This window comes from Varroa destructor, unplaced genomic scaffold (assembly GCF_002443255.2).
Source record: "Varroa destructor unplaced genomic scaffold, Vdes_3.0 BEIS01000005.1, whole genome shotgun sequence".
Classification (NCBI taxonomy): domain Eukaryota; kingdom Metazoa; phylum Arthropoda; class Arachnida; order Mesostigmata; family Varroidae; genus Varroa; species Varroa destructor.
Window position 1 is genome coordinate 40,515,288 of NW_019211458.1, and position 11,794 is coordinate 40,527,081.

Genomic DNA, 11,794 nt, shown 5'->3' on the forward strand with positions numbered 1-11,794 from the left:
AAATCTGTGAACCATTAATATTTCACAAAGTTTCGATTTGTTTTCGCTGATATACTTTAGTTGAGATATTGAATTCTTGAGAAGTAATAAATATTCACGTATGCAACATTTGTAACGGCGTTCTATCTAATCAGGCCTCGTACGCTTTGTCCAACATACATTGACATAAGTTGTCGGTAATACCGCCACGGGAACGATTATCTTCGTGTTCGACGCTGTCCTGTCGTGATTGAACAAAGACTTAATAAAAAATGGATTTATCCAACCTTTTATGCATACAGCCTTTTCAATAGCTATATACTTGTTTAACTGTTGATAATTTCTTTTTAGATAGTCATGCGGCGAGAACTGGAGGAGCGTTTTATCGTTTCCTACATAATTTCAATCGTGCCACATAGTTCTTAATAATGCTTCATAATGCCAAACTTCTAATTACTGATGGACGCTTGTGAACAATTTTGACATCGTCATACTTTTCGTATCACATTTACGTATTAAGGCTGGCGAGTTCCAGGGCTGGTGGATGAACTCGCTATTCCCGCTAATCAATTTCAGTTTCAGTTTATACAAAAAAATTCTTCACGGTTCGAAAGTAAGTCCTCATTTTACATCTCTCAAAGCAGCAAGAGATACGCAAATCGACATATTACAACAAGCATATTATTATATGCTATATATAATGTTATTTTTGTGTGTTGAAATTGTAACTAACCACCGTGTTTGTGCGTCTCTCTAAGGTTTATTATCAATTTAAATGTTTTGGTATTAGACAAACTTTTGATATTAGTCAATAAAGTCATTCAAACAACCCCACTAGCCATTGTTATAGCTATTGCATTCTAAGGAATGATACCTTGGGTGTCTCTGTAACAAATGTTGTACAATCCGTCCTTTATTTCAGTAATCTGCATTTATTTTACTACTTTACTAGATGTGAAATAAAGATTTTCCAACTGTGAAGAGATTTTTTTTAAATAGTCAAGAGGTTTATAAGCAGGCTGACTTTTGTTGTTAGTCATTGACTGACAGCCACTCGTCCCGCGCTCACATATTTGTTCATTAAAATTATAAGATTTGGTGTAGGTGTCCTATCTAAATTGGGGTATTTTATGCCCTTTTTCTTTTAGCTTTTTAAATTTATAGCTATATTTATAGCTTAAAAATCGGACAGGTATTCAATGCTGCCTTTTTATCTGGATTAAAGTTTCAATTCGAGATCTAAGCAGCCTTTTAAATCCTCTCATTACGATTGTACGAATCCCTTAACAGCTCGAGTGGGCGAGTCGACCCTGTCGCATCGAGACCTGCTGCACTCTTTCAATAACATCATTCGTACGAAATCAGGCCTGTACAATGATTCAGCTCGAAATGCTGTTTGGCGGCTGATCCCAGAATGCGGTCATATTCACAACCAGTTAATCCTGCATCTATGAGTGGACACATCATCTTGTGAAAGACGTAGAGGTTTTCCTTCAGACGCTATCCAAAGCTGCACAATCGTTTATAGAACATTATACTTATAATAGTTAATAACTACATATATATAATAGTTACAGTTATAATTTATAGAACTCCTTAGATCATTTATTCTTTTTGAAAAAAAATCGTCGCACGACATCTTTTTCACTGCAAACCATACTCAAAGGACAATCACTGGTTGGAAGTTTTTGGTTCTATCTACAACAGGCTCATCCCCTAGGCTGACGATTGTTTTTGCAACAGACTCTTGCGTCTAAGAAAAATAATTTATCGTCAGAAAGAGATAAATGGTGCCTCCGTCTTTGAAAGAAAGTAACAATCCAGGTCAAATCTATTATTGTCCTCAGGGCGTAGCTGTCTGAGTCAAATAACAAACGTACACTTTACCTGTATCTTGCTTACAAAGGCTTCGTGACATGGTTGCCTTACATACACGTACATTCTGCAGGAGCATATTCATTCGCTATGAACTACTGCGTGAGCCTGACGTACCTACAGGAACTTAGTAATTCTATATATATATTTATATAGAATTTAGTGAAAAATTCTCGTACTTTTTAGCCACTAATGTACTATAACTGTCGAATAGATGCATACATATATAGTGAATGATGTCTTTCGCTTACCATGGCTTTCATATATCTTTATGGCAGTCTACGTTTGCCACACATAGAAAGGCCCGACCTCGAAAGCGATCCTTTCATCAGCGCTCTTGCGGATTTCGGCCATTGTCCTGAAATGCTTGCCGCTTTGGCTATACCGTATCGATCTAGTAAAGTGATAATTAGATCGAGCGATATCCGGGCTGTACGTCGAATGCGGCAAAAATTTCCCATTGAAGATATGAGGCACTGGATATCGTTAGCGTTTGCTGACTCATCAAAGCAAATTTGCAGCACAGCGTTACCATGCAGAAACATCACTGTCGCACCGTGTGATAATCCGAAGTCTTTGCCGCCTTTCAATCTCGTAGCTCCGACGAATAAGATGGTTTACCCAACGGTTTCCTATATTCTATCCTGGCCCATGAGTAGCTCATAGCATAAACCTCCTTTTCGTTTCGCCGTATACAGGGCTGTAGTTTTTAACAATGATTAGTTGTTCATGGGGTTGTACTACAGAAGTCTAACCACTTCGGTTTAAGCTTAGGAATGTTGTGAGAGATCGATCTTCCATTGCCGGCAACAATCTCGTATAAAAACAACTTTCTTTTCATACAACCAACAAAAGGCATCTTCTCAGGCGTTCTTTTATCATTATTATACAGAAAATCATTAAGCTCTTTACTAGGCTCACAAAGGTTCACACACCTTCTTTCCTTCTCGATCTTTTGTGGCGCAGCCTGACTGGCAAGGCATTTTTGGTCTCTCGTAGCTGTGCATAGAGCTCTTGGTTACCGAGATATTAGCAATTCGTCGTCATTCGTTTCTATGCCATTTAAGCTAAAATATACGATACTGAAGAAGAAGAATCAAAGCTACAAAGTCCGGGCACGTTCACCTTCGATTTCGCAAACAGTTACTTGCATCTTGACGATACTTTTTTTGAGAAAGGCAATGTCGGATAGGCGTTCTTTCTATAACTGAACGCACCGAACCACATTTCATAAGACGACAGCTCGATGAAAACGACAGGGCAGTCGCCCAACAGTCAAAACAATTATCCTGGGAACTTTTAGTTTGATACAGAGCCATCTGTCGGCTTGTTTGCCGAACCTAACATATACAGAGAGATATCTAGATTTTTTTTAGGCCGAGTTTTTTTGTCGCAGTGAGCCTGTGTACACTTGTCACTCATGGCATCAGAAGAATATCCACCAGTTAGAACAAAACAGCTAACTTCTTCCGACGAAAGCCAATGCGAATTTGAACGGAAATCAGGTGTTATTTAACGTGTTCACGAGTAACCGAGTCTGTGAACTTGTTGGTTGTTCGAAATAGATGAACTACGCCACTTTTCTAAAAAGTTCGAGAAAAGTTTTCAGCAGACCAACTAAAAGGTCCGCAGTTGGGTTAAGAAATAATTGAAGGGCTCTGAAATTCAACAAAACACTGCAAAAGAACGTTCTCAATATACTTCGATCTCCGATATAGAAATGAACGGTTGTTTCGAAGAACAGAATATTGATTTCCAATCAGGTCTTCCAGATCAGCTTCAGCGATTAGCCTATTGTTATTCGTTCTGAAGCCTTGCAGTTCTTGGCCTGCTATCGGTGACAAGTTAAATTTGAGTGAGTTTTTTTTTCTGTCTAGCTTATTGGAAGGACGATTTAATGTGTTTGTACCTACGAACACCTCTTGACACAGTTGTTATGAGAAGTTAACAACTTCCTGAAAAATATTTTGGAAACGACTAGTGGACAATTCAGATCCTTAATTAAGGATGTAATCGCAGTGAATAATGGTTATATTGAATAAACATGACTACCTGAAATATCTTCTAGATCATGCAGAGAATCGTTTATTTTTTTAGAGGTACAACTTTAGAAAGAAGTTCTGATTTAAATTTTCCACTCTATCTATATATATATGCTCTGTTTCTATGGTAGTTGCAAACTTAATCTTAGTTCTTTTATTTTATATAATACCTTAAATTATTAATTTGGTCGAATAGCTGCAGGCTTGCATGGGGGAAGAGGATTGTTACTTACTAGGAAATAGAAGTAACACGTGCGTGACTTTCAAAGCTTAGCGACAAAACCAAAGTCAAATCATGATCCAGCGCGATAGTGAGCTCTAAAGTGCTTAGCCTGTCACTGGACATTTTGGAAGGACGCACCCAGCTCATCAGATCGACGGGCAATGAGATGGCCATGCGGACGAACAACGAAGTAAGATTATAATCACAAAAAATTTACCATGGAAGAGACAACCGCGAACGTTTTAGACGACCCAAAACGAAAGTGTATGACGATTCGCTGGACAAAATTTTGTGTGTTACGTAGCCAGTTGGGTATCCAGAAACCAATCAAGAAATTTGCTTGATCAATCAGTAACTTTAGAAGGGCGGTATGCTGTTGTCCGCATATGTGATAACCTAGGGCGTCGGGAAACATTCAAGCTTGCAGACATAGTTTACTGCTGGTTTCTCTTAGTCTGTGTATCGCTTCGTTTCATTGGGACAGAATATCGAGTTCATTCATTATGGCACCGTAAAGTTATGTCGGAAATGAGGCGACAAACCTTCATGCGTATTTAAAGCTTCGCAATATTAAGGTTACATATATTTTCATATAGCATTTATTAGAATGCTACCAGAAGTACCAAAGAGGTACTTGAAAAATTCCAACACACAAGGCGAATTAGGTTTTCAAAACATTTCCTCGTTCCATCACAGCAAAATTTCCAGACGGTGAACTGTAGTAGAGCACGTTCAACGAAAAACAAAAACCCTAAGTATAATTTGATTTGTAATTAGAGAAAAAAACTAAATAGAATGACCGCGCTTAAAACTATTGAAAGCTGGGCAGGCCGGACAACATAAGGAAAAAGAATCCTTTCAAGGTACAAAAACAACAGTATAGACTAGAAAATCAAAGAACTTGCGAACGATAAGGGACACTCACCGCAACCATGTGCAAGGATGCTATATACTAAACTTTACTAAAAAATACTTTGAATCAATAAGCTCTACTGAGTTAGGGCAAAATCTATAGGGCAAAATTAGAGGTTACGCACCTTGTAGTACTACGTAGGCTAATTGGATTAGCTAAGACTTGTGGCGGATAGGGCTATCAAATAGAATAGATCCTACTGCCGTTTGGAAGACGGCGGGCCTAGGACACTGGTACCTAAACCGTCCGCTGAGCTAATAGCTTCGGTAACTACGGAAACGCGTAACATGATTGTCAAACAAAAGAACCCTCATATAAAGGCGGCTGATACGCTAGAAGTACTGGTGGAATTAAGCTCGTCGATCGGTAGGTCGCAAGCGAATCCTTGATAAGGAAAGGAAGATATATGAAAAAAAAAGTAATACGGTGAGGTAACGCTACTCCAAATTCTTTCGTTTGCAATAAAGACATAGTGTTCACTGGGAACACCGCGCAGCAGCTTCTGTTATTTATTTTCCTTTTGTTTCGTCGGCTGCTTTTACGGCAAGCGGGCGCATTGTTGATGCTCGCCGCAACAGTTGGTAGTTAAATACGCACAAATATCCGACAATACTCCTTACCCATATCACAGCAGGCTTGATATAGCGGTAGCGGTGCCATCACTATATATTACTGGGTACAATTGTCAATATAACCAAAACTTGTCATTATTGCGAGCATCCTCTGGCGTTTGCTACGAAGATGATTTTCTGCTTGCTCGAGAGTCTTAGCTACTGATCGTTTCTCTTTCTATTTCAACATGTTCACGGTACGATGCTCGAGAAGGTTAGGTAGAATTATACTAAGGCAGATACCAGATCTGTACACGAACGAGTCAGTCTGCTTAGCGAAAAGATCATAAGAATGTAATAGTTATCCTCAAACATATACGATAGAGACACTTTTGGGTTTCGATTAGCTAATGACTTGGCAAACATGGCTTACTTTCGATTTGGAGACAAACTGCCTATAGCAAAGTTGTCTGCTGGGGGGATACTATTCATCGCTAGCTATAAGAAACGTTCTGGTGAGCCCTTTCCTGTGTAATTCCTAGTAACAAACAATGAATCTTCCACACACTGCGGAGATTGTGTGCGCGTATATATACATATAGATATTGTACAAGAGCTATGTGTACTAAATATATTTTCATTGCTTCTATCTTATGAGTGTTCTCATAGAACCCTTTTTTTTAAACCTAGTTGCCTTCTAAATACGACTGAGTCACAGGGAAAACGATACAGTATCACTGATCCGATTGGGATGGGTATGTTATGGATTAATGCCATAAAATAACTGCAACATAAATTACTAATTTATGCAAGATGGGCAAGATTACCCACTTGCAGCCCATTCGACCTTTTCTGCAGCAGTACTTGCAGTGAGAACTTTGTGATATGCAGAGTTTTTGATATCCTGCAGAGCGGGCTCAATGAGCGCATTTATGTATTTGCTTCAACATATGACTGATGCTTTCTACAGAACTCCCTTAATGATCTCCCCATGGATCCCATCTTATCTTGATCATGGTTCACATCAAAGAGGACATACGCGTCGCAATGGCCTTGAAACAAGTGTTAAAGCCCGGTTTAAACATGCGCGCGCCCTCTTAAGCCATATCACTGCTGTGATTGAGCTGCTGTGATTAGTATTTGAATTGTTTAAATCCATTGAAAATCTTACTTGAATTTTTCAAAACCCGTATGAAAACCTGCAAAAACATAGATCTTCGAATGCCGTTCGAATCCGAGCTTAGACACAGGGGTCGTATCGTGCTAAATACATAATTACTAAACATAAAGTGCTAAACAACAAATTAACTAATAGTTCATTGTCGCGCGATGTTCCCAAACGCCGATTCAGGTCATATTGCTTAGGTCATCTTTAGTCCTACCTAACTGTCTATCTTCCAGCAAGGCAGTATATGCACCAATCAACAGTAATACCAATTGAAAAAGCCCAACTATACGTTGATAACAACGGTGCATTTCTATCGGACTTTGCAAAACATCTTCTTCACTCTTCCGCGCTGCTCTAATGGTGCAGAAGGAAGATAAGTGGCTAAAGTTAACAATCTCTAATGCCAGTGTTATGCGAAAAGTATCAGCTAAGCCGCATACGTGCATAAATGTAAAGGCTTAGAGACCGCTCGTGAAATTCACTAGGGAGGTCTTGCACGTTACACCCTTTGGGAACTCAATATAATCGATGTCTTAATACAATCTGTTACTTTGTTAAAAATCTCATTGCGCTTCTGAGTCACTTGCTAACGAAAAATGAATTAAGATTCGTATAATGCACGAAGTGGAATCTAACTTGGTTGGTGGGTCTGCCGGTTTCCGACTGAACAAACGTCTGTAGTCAGAGTCCATCACTCATTTCCAAGCTAGCGATTGCAGCGTATGGATGCCTATAAGATACGATAAAGGGATCGCATCTACATCTACTTACTGGATACACCTAGAGCTACTCGATGAGGACCCTATAGGAATTCTTGAAGAGGTGTACCACTTGCGAACGTAAATATAAACATATAGGCACAAAACCTGAAGCAATACGGAGTCAACGGAATAACGTACAGGACAGCCGGAATCAGGGCTTATCCGGGCTGTAATTCGGGCGTATACACATTTGTTTTGTGCTGGCAGGAGCCCATGGAATCAAGTGTCAAACGAGTTAAATAGCTAACGTAAAACACGAAAAAACATGTAGGCCCAAAGCAGAAGCTCCTTTAGTCAATTTTTAAGACTTCCCCAAGGTAGGTGGCCTTTTTATATCTCTAACATTTATCAAAAGCACTCTGCATCTCAAACGTAGCAGCATGAAACCTGGATATTGCAAAGCTTCTCTACGGACTATTGCCATCCTAGGTTTTGATATAATTACTACAATATGCAAACAACGGGCTTTCATAGACCTATTATACTGACGCAGACGAAAATAGATATTAACTTACTAAGTATTTACATAGCGCTTAGATATGAGTGTTCTTGTTTACAAAAGATTTGAATGAGATCATTACAACTAGAAGATTATAGATATCGAAAAAGATCTTCAAATAAAGCGTGATTTTGATTGACACACGTTATCATCTGTAACACAAAAAATTTATCAACTGCAATTGTTCAGACAATACCTTAATTCTATTAGGACAAGCATTTGATTCTTAGAAAATGTACAAAAGCATGCCAAAGAGGCATTTCTACAAAGTACGTTTAAATGGCGCACTCAGCTTTCAAAGACCTAATGACATTAATATGCCGGAGTGAATGCTCTCGTCGCACGACGAAGGCCTTTTACCTCAGTGCGCTATAAATGAGCTACTTTGGTCCTTGTAAACTCATGAAGCTCGGTCCATTGCGTGTTGTTGACTGCGCTACACATATGTGTCCACTTACCTAGTATATTCATTCTGTAACTTTAATAATGAATTAGGCAGGTCCTCTTACGATGCACGGAACAGTGCAGCTTCTTACTGGGCTATTTCTACGATACGAGCTTCAAAGGCAAACGACAATTTAAGAGTTGCTAGACTTCTCTTAAATGCTGTATTCGTCTTTGATTTTCTAAGGGCGCAAGCGTAGTAGGTATATGTTTTAGCCCTATTTGACTTTGTATTCCACCTTAGCTCGACTCTTGTATGACGATCCTTTCATTTTACTGGTATGTACGTACACGTAAGATGCACCGACTGTGTGCGCATGATTAAGTATTCATATGATCTTAATAGCAGACGTAAGGTATCATCACACGAGTGGTGTCCTATTCGAGCCTCGACATAGTTCGTACTAACATAACTGTAATTATTTTGCCTTTTCCAGATAATGTGCCAAGTAAGTGGTTTGTGGATCGTAAAATGAACAGGTGAATAGTAAAAATATATTTTTTGAGTAGATAAACGGTCGTCTGGCGGTCCGCTGGATAAACATTGGTTCCTTTTGAAGCCATCAAACATTTTGCGGCGCCTAGAGCAGCTGGCCAGTAGTAGGCAATGAAACATGCTTAACATGAACGTATTTGACAATGGCACCTATACACAATAGATGCCAAATGACTAATACCAGGGTGTTATAAGATCAGTTGAGAAATTTAAGGAACATATTGTCAGAAACGGTCTTCATTGCAGCACTTCACGGGAAGCATGTTGGTCTACGATCGTTCGAAATTCATTATGAACATGAACATGCTTCGCAGAGCTATTCCGTTATCCCTTGTGATAGCTGGCACGTGACAACTGTGCAAATTTTTCGAGTTCGATATCTGATGATGTCTTTGTCAAAATACAAGTCATCTTTAGCTAGCCAGCAATTTATAGAAACCTAAAAAATATCTCATTGGGCAAATATTCGCGTATTCGTTGTAAAAGCAAAGAATACTTCAGTTTCTCTCGCCACAAATCCTTTTCGCCGATACTGGGTCGCCACGCTAACATAATGGGTATGATGACGCACATAGCCATTTGTCTTTATGGCTCTAAGGTTTCGTCACAGAAAAGTTTTCAGTCGAAGTGCGCAGCGCCACTTCATCGTCATATGTTACTCTCCTTCCGCTGTGCCCTGGTTTTCGGCATACAGAAGACAGAAGTAAAATATAACTGCGTGTGAGGGTAATAAATTTCATTCTATGTAAGTTTTTGCTAACGATCCCAGTGTCGACATCAAGGACGCTTGGCTGTTAGCAGGCCTATTATTTGCGTAAATAGCCGAGCTATCGAAGATAGTTTTTCGGGTCGACGATGTCATTTCGAGTCCACCACTCGTGTGGACGCCAACACTCAAAAATCGGTGCCACTTGTTTTGATTCAACGATTAGGGTTTGCCTCGTAGCCTGCAGGCTATACGGTCACGTTTGTGAAACCAAATTAAACAGATATAGTCAGCAACACACCACACCGTTTGAGATAGTCATTCTATTGGACACGATAAATAGAACGATATACTTGCAGTTTGTTTTTTAGCCCATTGCACAGCTCGGCGGTAGTAGCTTACGCCAGCATTGTACAATGCCCGACATTTTTAACGGGAACACTCACATGTAGCGCTATAATATAAAACAAATGGACAAATTCACCTTGTCTTGTTGCTTAATTTTTTGATTAATCTCAAAGCAAACAGGACAGCAATAAGAATATTATAGAACTTTTTAATTTCCGCTGGTCGCGTTGACGGATTAGCTAAGATGTCACGAAACCACGGAAAATAGGATGGTCTGTCATAGCTAAATTCATACCTATAATTTGAATGCGTATATTAATTCGTGAAATATTTCAAACTTTTCATTTCTGTTGCTAATGTTTGCCTTATTGACAAAAAATCGGAGGTGATTAGATTAAATGGGGCCAAAATGAACTTATTGGGGCATGGCCAGTTTGTATTATGATACCGCCAACCCGACACCGTTTCAGTCATTAAGTTGAACGATTGGTTTCAACATCTACACCTCGTGCGTATCTATCCTATCTGTATTTCAGCGCTGTAACCTCAACGTGCTCTAACGTTTGTTTCGCTAAAGCTTGTTCACGCTTTTACCCCCCATATTCATAGTTTCTAGCGGATAATTTATTGTATACCTGAATGTTTCGGGTTTGGCGCCACCGCCGCTAGGTATTCCCTCAGACGACTGGCTGGTTCCCAGCACGTAGTCCCAGTTATGAATGTTCACTGTTTGTTCCAGGCGCACTACTCCTGAACAAAATATTATTAGATGCACTGAGAACGTCCGAAGCACAGCAAACTTGCATCGTATTCAAGCTGATCACACCTTTAACTTACCTAATGATTACCTATCTAGCTGAATAACCGCAAACGGGGATACGTTGGGAAGTAGTACCAGTTTCGTACGAAATAGACTACTCTGCGTACAGCTCATCGGCATCTAAAGAACATGTAGCTAGATGAAAAGATACAGCCAACTTCGATTGGTCAATGGTGATCGCGTGCTGTCGCTGTGACGAAATTTCAAAGTTCAGCTTTTGATAACACTTTGTATTGACGGGCTATGGGAGTGTCGACTGTATGATGTACTTTCTTCATTACGAAGTTTTTACTTTCCACAATCAAAAGTACGATTGAATGTAAACTTTGCCAAATTACTGTGTAATCACATCCCTTGGATACGAAATATGAGTTCAGGGACTAATATAATAGTTCTTCAGTCTAGGTTCTTTTCATTTCAATACCCAGCAGCGGAGTGACTGGCAGAGATATGTACGACTAACTCAAGGTTTCTACTCCAATATTGATCCAGGCTGATGTCAACCAATATTCGAAAAAATACATAGCAGGAGAAAGCATAGTTTAATTTTAATACGATACGATCTTACGCCCTTTCCCAGGAAATGTTTACACAGTGATCAGCAAAAGCACCAATGCAAGTTCAGGCCTGAGGCAGGCCAACAAGGTACAGCAGCCACAGCTCGGGCAGGTACCACCTAGGTGATGGGATCAGATGACTTTTGACAATTATGGAAAGAGGTGTTTTAATGCTGCGACATCCTAAGCGCATCCAAGGCGGCCCAGTTTAATTGTTTAACACAATTCCCAGTGCGAAATTACCACCAGTAGCACGTTTTCGTTTATGGAATATAGTTCAACAGCTACAGCGTTGGAGACGCGATAGTGGTTCAAGCAGCAGCAACAGCAGCGACCCGATATTCTGACAAGTGCATTCCGTGCACAGTACTGCAGAAAGTCAAATATATGCGATGGCCTGGATTCAGGCAAT